This window comes from Pinus tabuliformis, chromosome 9, assembly GCF_031772625.1.
Source record: "Pinus tabuliformis cultivar Carrire ecotype Pingquan chromosome 9, CPIR1, whole genome shotgun sequence".
Classification (NCBI taxonomy): domain Eukaryota; kingdom Viridiplantae; phylum Streptophyta; class Pinopsida; order Pinales; family Pinaceae; genus Pinus; species Pinus tabuliformis.
The window spans coordinates 1,882,814,010-1,882,821,541 of record NC_142307.1 but is presented as its reverse complement, the minus strand read 5'-3'; the positions used below and the strand labels follow the sequence as shown (position 1 = coordinate 1,882,821,541).

Here is a 7,532-nt window from a genome sequence, read left to right as displayed (position 1 = left end):
TGTGCGAATCTCTATCACAAGAGGAGAAAAGGGTTGATTAAGTTTTGTTTTATTTTTCCTTAACTTTCTGAGCATTCTCTTTGTATAAAACACTTCGTCCCTTTGTTAAGGCTAGGTCATAGACCTACTTCTTAGCATGTGGATGCTTTAACTCATGGTTGTGTTATCTAGTTGGATATTTTGGAACACTTCCGAGTGTTTTGTCTTGATTCCTAATAAGATTTGACTCATGCGGACTTGTGGTCTCCATTAGGGCACATTCTGTTGGTAGCCAGCTCTGTGAACTCATGAACACTCATATCTTCATATGTAGTACAGTGGTTTAGTAGTGATGTGAAGTGGCCTATGTGAGCAGTGGCATGCAATGATGTGTAGTGGTTAGTGGTTGCAGTTTATATAGTGATGAACGGTGGTTAGTTTGTGCAATTGTTGATTGATTTGGTAGCATTGATAGTTAGGGTTTGATGTGATGTGAAATGCAATGATCAGGTTGAGAAGCATTATGCAGTGATCAGCTTGAGAAACATTATGCAGTGATCAATAATCAGTGGCTACCAGGATTTGATAGGGTATATAGAGAAATAATGTATTTTTTTATAGCATTCTTATATTGATTCAAAGCACAAGGGGATCCAGACTAAAAACTGTGAAATGTGTTATGTCAGCTCTTCAGGGTGGTGAAAGGAAGTTGATTGGAGTCACCTTCAAGTTGGTGCCTAAGAACACTTTAGGGTGATAGGGTGGTGCTAGGGAAATTTGGAGCCTGAAGTAGGGTGTTGGTGTTTCCTTTAAGTGGGTGTTGATAAAACACAAGGTGTTGGTGCATTCTTCAGGATGGTGCCTATAATCCACGGCATTGGTGCATCCTTTAGGTTGGTTCCTGTTAATCGGGGGGTTGGAGCCTTATTTAGTTAGAGCTGAAAAATTGATGTAGTTATTTATTTTTAAGAGAGGAATACAATTAGTAAGAGGCGTTCGGTGGTTTTTTACCCGAAGGGTGTTTTCGACCTAATCATTTTTGTGTCTGCTGTCTCTAGTTTTTCTACATTGTTGTTTGGTGTTGTTTACTAGTTTTGTTACTTGATACTGAATAATAATAATATTACTGAAGATTAACTAATTCTTTGAAAAAGATTAATAAAGTGCTAATTGCTAAGAAATATTGATTCTCCCCCACGCCCCCCACCCAAATATTTCCAACTATTGGTAGCAGGGTAGGCTCCTTTAGTAGCATCTTAATAATCAAAAGGTAGATCTCAAAATATAGAGACGGGAAAATAAAAAAGGAAAGGCACCAAGCATTTAATGTATTCAATGGAAGTTCTAGTTATGGATAAAGTTTCAGATTCTATTATTATAGATAATAAGAAGGATGCTCCTAAAGAAGAAGATGAAGAAATGAGTGAAATCGAATTTCAAAATGAATTTTTTACTGTTATAAATGAACCTCATAATACAAAGATACATGTCAAATTTCTAGAAGAAGAACTAAAGATGGTGAAAGGATGTCCCACATGCCTCAATAAGAAGAATGAAGAATCTGAGAAAATCTTTGGAATTCTTAGAGTACAATTGGAAGAAGCTTGAAGAGTCACTTAGAAGAGAATTTGAAGAAAGTAAAGAATGGAAGAACATAGAGAAGGAAAATCGCACACTCAAAGAAGAAGTTTCTCTATTGAAACTACAAGTGTAGGAAGTAGAAAAGAAAAAGAAATACCTGATAAGCCAACAAAAAGAATCTAGTAAAAGGTGCATATCTGAATTGGATAAAAAGAAAAGGGAACTGGATACTGTATTTGTTGTAGAAATAAATAAGTGCAGGAAGGAAAATGGAAGGCGGAAGGAACATATACAATTTATCAATAGAGAAGCAAAAATGGTCACTCTTCTAAAGCTACAAATAGAAGAAGATGAAAGAAGAAGATAAATCTTGAAAAGTCAGTTTCAAGAAGACCTTTCCTAAAAGAAAGAAGAACTTGACACAAATCTTAATGAAATAAAAAAGTTCAAAGGTTGGAAAAAGGGACACTTGCAGGATTTTGATAGAAAATATCAAGAATTGGCTGAGTTGAATATGAACACAAAAAGAGCAGGTAAGGCTACATGTGACGAAGGCACAAGCTCCAAGACTTCCCAAACTTAGGATAAGGAGAAGATTGTTCAAAGTGAAGGACCAAAGAAGATTGCAGCTTCAAAAAACAATACAGAAGCTATCAAGGACAAAGGACAATGAAAGGCTACAACACCACCTTTGAAGAAGAATGAGTATGGAAGATCATCCAAGTACATTCATTTCATGGTTATTGTTTTTTATGTACTAACTATGGACATATGGCTAGGGATTATGAAGTTATTGACAGGTACAATTATCAAAGACTGTCGCCTCCTAACAAGAATGAATCATCCAAGTATGCTCAATCATTTAATACTTATTTCTTTTTATGTACTAACTATATACATATGGCTAGGGATTGTAAAGCTTTTGACAGTTACAATTATCATCCACAAAACCTTAGAAGCAATTTTGCATGATCATGAGACAAGTTCCATAATTATTTTGTCAGCAAGGCCAAACATTGAATGCTACAAATGGCATAACTATGGGAACATAGCTCAAGATTGTAGATACAAGATGGAATCCTCCATTATGGACAAACCTAATATAAGGTATAATAAGGTTTGGAGAAGAAAATAGGTACAAGAAGATCAAGCAGATAAGAATGTATCAACAGTCATGCTTTCAGGTTTCGTAATCGAAAAAGGTCATGATGAATCAACAAGAACATTGGATGATGAAAAAAGTCAAGAAGGTTTAGCTGAAGAGTTGGGTGATACATTGTTTTGAATACCTCAGCTTATTGACTCCTTGAAGTTTGAAGAGAGGGAGTTCATGCAATAGTATGTGGCACATTCTTGAAGATATATCTATTGATAGGTCTACAGTTGACAGATATGAAACATTATGGGAAGAATAGTAGCTTCAAGTCAGACATGTCAAGTCCATAGCAGGTTCAGGAAGAGAAGAATAGTTAAATGATTACATGTCCACAGTGATCACTATTGACAAATTATTAGAAGAAGGCTTCTTGTTAGGGGGAGCACATACATGTTAAAGGTTTGCAAGAAGTAGGAAACTTGTCAGGGGGTCACCCTTTTCCATTGATGTTAAAGGGGGAGAGAAATATCAAGAAGGAGATGGAAGCATGAAGTCAGGTAGAGTTGTACTTACAGAAGGAGTACATGTGCTGCAATCAAAGTTAAAGGGGGAGAATGTTGGATGATGTTGTCATTGATGTTAACCATGGGGTTTGACTGGGTTTGAATTTGACTAAAATACCATTCATTGATGTCAAATTGATAGTGAACGCTTCTTATAATTATCTGTATTACATCAAGTTTGAAGCTCCACTTTTGGGTGGTTGAAAACCGAGGTCCTAGGGTTTGGGTTCTATGGACTAAGGACATACCTCAACTTTGTCAAGGTTTTTTGAAGTGGAAAATATTTGAGCTTGGTTTGGAGATCCATGTTATTGGATTATCCTGATAAGTAAGTTTTCAATCGTATGTGACATGCCATCTAGTTCCTCCTGGTTTGAGAGAAAATTGAATTTGAAGTTGATGACCCTGGTTGGTGGGCTAAAATTGCAAGGGGTGGTGACTTGGCATATTTCCATTGGTTGTGGGCATCCAAAATTAGGCATAAGGGTTCCTTTTAATATCTTGTGGAATAATCGCCTTAAGAAAGACATCACTAATGTATTGCACCATGTACATGAACAACCAATTTCATAATTCAATAAATAGAAAGTTATATACACAACCAAGAGAAACTTTCAATAACATCAATTAAACATCACATTGTAAATTTAAAAATGGAAGTATTTATATAAAATTACCTACTACCAGAAACCAATCTAAGAAGGATCCTTTTCCACCTAATCATCGGATCGACTACACCCTTCTTTTTATAGTTGGCAACCCACTAGCTAAGCCATGATACCTAAGGACAAAATTGCCAACATTGAAAATTAAAGATAGTTGAAGGCAACTCTCTTTCACAATTACAAAAACAATAGAGAAGACATTTTTCCATTAGGCTCAGTGTCTCCATAAATTCTCATGCCTAGTAACTAGCTAGCATAACTTTAATAGAAATCCCTTCATTATTCTACAGTGCCTTGGTGATTACCTTTCCCATTGCTTATGTTGCTTTCCTAGCACATATCAACATGACCAACATTGCTAAGCTGAGTTCCATGACTCCCCATTGAGTTTTTGACATGTGAATTTGTTTTTGGAGAGTTAAATACATAGGTGACCCAATCCATGATTTCTTCTTTTTTGAGTGAATTTGAGTATCCTAAAACTTAGTATAAAGCTTAGTATAATCATTGAGAACACCCTAACAAACTTTCCAATCTTGAATAACAACTTCTACTTACAAATTTGCCACCCTTAATAGTCATGTGTCTGTACTATCTCTATGTATGATTTCTAATGCAGGGTTGTTTCACACACTTTTTCCTTCATAAATCTTTGTAATTGAGCAGAAGTAAGTCAATAAAACTGCAAATGATATTCACAACCATCATCATTGATACTCTATATGTGCCAAAATAGCTTTTCAATTGCATGCTAGTCAAATTCTTGGGAAGGAACCTGCTTCCATTCTCGCTTTTATAAATTTGGTTCTTCTCTAACTTTGCACGAAAAAATAAAATAAAATTGGTTTATGAAAATTCTAGATCTTCGAATTCATCAAAACTTACATTTTTTTTTCATGGTTCATTGTTACTTAATGAAGATGTCCAAGGCTTCTAAGAATGTTTAAAAGTTCATATTTTTAGATGTTAATTATTTTAAATTTTAGAGTTTTTTATTTAAATTTGGTTAAACAAATTTTTATTATATTTAAAATATATTTAAATATATAAATAATTTTAAAACTGATTTTTTTAAAAATATTCTAATTTATTTTTTATTTAAATATATATAAATAAAATAAAAGATGTCTTTCATTACATCATTAAGAGTTGATCGACTTTTAAAACCAACCAATGTGATTGTCCAACCAACCAATATTGAAAACCAACCATGGTAAAGTATTCAGATTTTACAAATTTTAATTCCAAACAAATTTTATAAAATTTAAAACAAATTTAAATGAAAACCCTCAAAAAGACAGGAGACCAACCAATATTGAAAACCAACCATTGTAAAGTATTCAGATTTTACAAATTTTAATTCCAAACAAATTTTATAAAATTTAAAACCCTCAAAAAGACAGGAGAAAACTACTGTGTATTGACTCTGCTAACGACAAAAGTAATATAACGTATTATTAATTCTGATAAGAGTATATAGCCATCTCACTTATAAGTCCATGCACAATTAGTGACATACCACTTTATTAAGAGTTGCAAACATCATATCGACGTCACACGGCACTATATCTGCTTTTTAGTCGTGCGCACTGTGAGGGTTTCTGCCTCACAGTGGGAACATCTTCACAGGATTTTTCCCTTCACCAAAGAAGTCGAATGCAGATTGTATCCAAAGGATTAGGATTATTTCGAATGGCAAGTAATTGGATCTGAATTGGCACGTTTAGAGCCGTTGGTAACGGGGGAGTTTTAGCCTTTCATTTCCTTTCTCGGCGTATTCCAAGAACTGTGGCCAGGCGGCCTTTGGGTGTGGATAGAGTCATTTGTCCTCACAATTCCGACTCTCGAGTCAACTATTCAAAAGAATCTTGGTTGTCTGAAGGGGCGGAAATGAAATGGGATCCGAGGGCTTCATCTCTCTTAAAAAGACATCAACCTTCATTTGTCTTTTGCAGGCGGTGACAGTTGGATTTTTTGCAACCTGTTCCGTACGGATTTTGCTCTGCCGTTACGTAAGCAACCACACAGTTCACTTTTTTGGTTTTCAGCTTTATCACAAAGCATCTGGTTTAATTTGAAGTGATGGGTTATTTTTATGCAGAAATGAGCTCTGTGGTTGAATTTGTACTGTGGCATATAGTGGTGATTATGTGTTCAGTGGCATGGGCTAGTGCAGGGGCGCACTTCTCTTCCTTGCCTAATACTCTGCAAGTCATAGCAACCATCAATTCATCAACAACAACAGTGCCCAGTGGTAACAAGCATTAACTTCATTTACATTAATACCATTTTTGAAGCAAAAGTTTAGGAGAAATCTAAAAGATGATGTAGATTATGGAAGTTGTAAACCCAGTGTGTTTAATTTAAAGAATTTGAATTGGAACTAGTTGAGTTAATTGGCCTTTTATTCAAATTATTAGACTCACTTTGTTAGATACTTAGATACTTAGTTTAAACTTTAATATTGCAGCTGCCATGGCAGGGAGAAACCAGCTGGTGGTGTCATGGTGGGTAAAAGAATCATCATTATCATGGGAGGATTCAGAATACTAGACTGTGAAGGTGAAGCTGTGTTTCGGTCCAGTGAGTCAAGTGGACAGACAATGGAGGAAGACTGATGACGATCTGAAGAAGGACAAGACTTGCCAGTTTGATATCACTGAGCGGTCCTATGATTCAAATATCAACAGAAACACCATCAAATGGACTGTGGGGAGGGAAGTGCCAAAAGCAATTTACTTCGTGAGAGCATACGCATTGAATTCATTGGGGAATGAAGTGGCATACGGGCAGACCAGCAACCTGTTCATGGTGGAGGCTATCTCTGGGAGGCATGCTTCCCTTGACATCGCCACCGTTGTTTGCTCTGCTTTCGCCATTGTATTTCTCCTCGGGTTTTTCATTGTGGAAAAATGGAGTGCCAAGAAAGCTGCGTTGCAGAAGAAATAAAAGGAACAATGATTCAATAAATGCAGAAGAAGGTAGACCAAGGAGAACGGATACAATGTGATTGGGAAAACCACTAAGCTGCCATAGGTCAAACTTTGTTTATAAATCAGAGCAAGCGTTCAATGCGTGCTCGTAATGATGTTGTTCTCATATTTTTCTGCATTATAGGAAAATATATTTATACAAAATGTATTGATATCGTTTTCTATTAACATTTCAGTGAGGTATTTTATATTCAACGACAGTCAAAGAGTTGTCTGTCTACCTGTTTTTCGTTAAAGTAATTTAAAAGAAAATTAAAAGATGTTTGATGATTCTAGCAAATCGATTATGTCATATAAATTATTATATTAAATTAATAAAAAAATTATATTAAATATCTATCTAAAATTATTAATTTTTTTTATGAAGATAGATTGAGAAAATACAACATAATTAATTAAATTGTTTAATTTTAAATTTATTTTATTTTATAAAAGTGTAACCAATTAAAAAAAAATTATTCAAATCATTATTTATTCATCCCATTAAAAAAAAATATATTCAAATCATTATTTATTTATCCAATTAATCATAGTATATTTTCTGGAGTTAATTTTTTCTTTATCTTTTGGTAATACTTTGCGAAGAAAACTATTTGGTTCCACTATTGTCAAAAAAGCATTAATAAATAGTTTATTTTCTGATGTCTTTTCAATA

At 34.5% G+C, this 7,532-nt stretch overlaps 1 pseudogene; it reads left to right on the top strand.

Moving 5' to 3' along the window:
• Positions 1-5,987: 5,987 nt before the first annotated feature.
• Positions 5,988-6,833, top strand: LOC149156441 (high-affinity nitrate transporter 3.1-like; annotated as a pseudogene).
• The last annotated feature ends 699 nt before the right edge of the window (positions 6,834-7,532 follow it).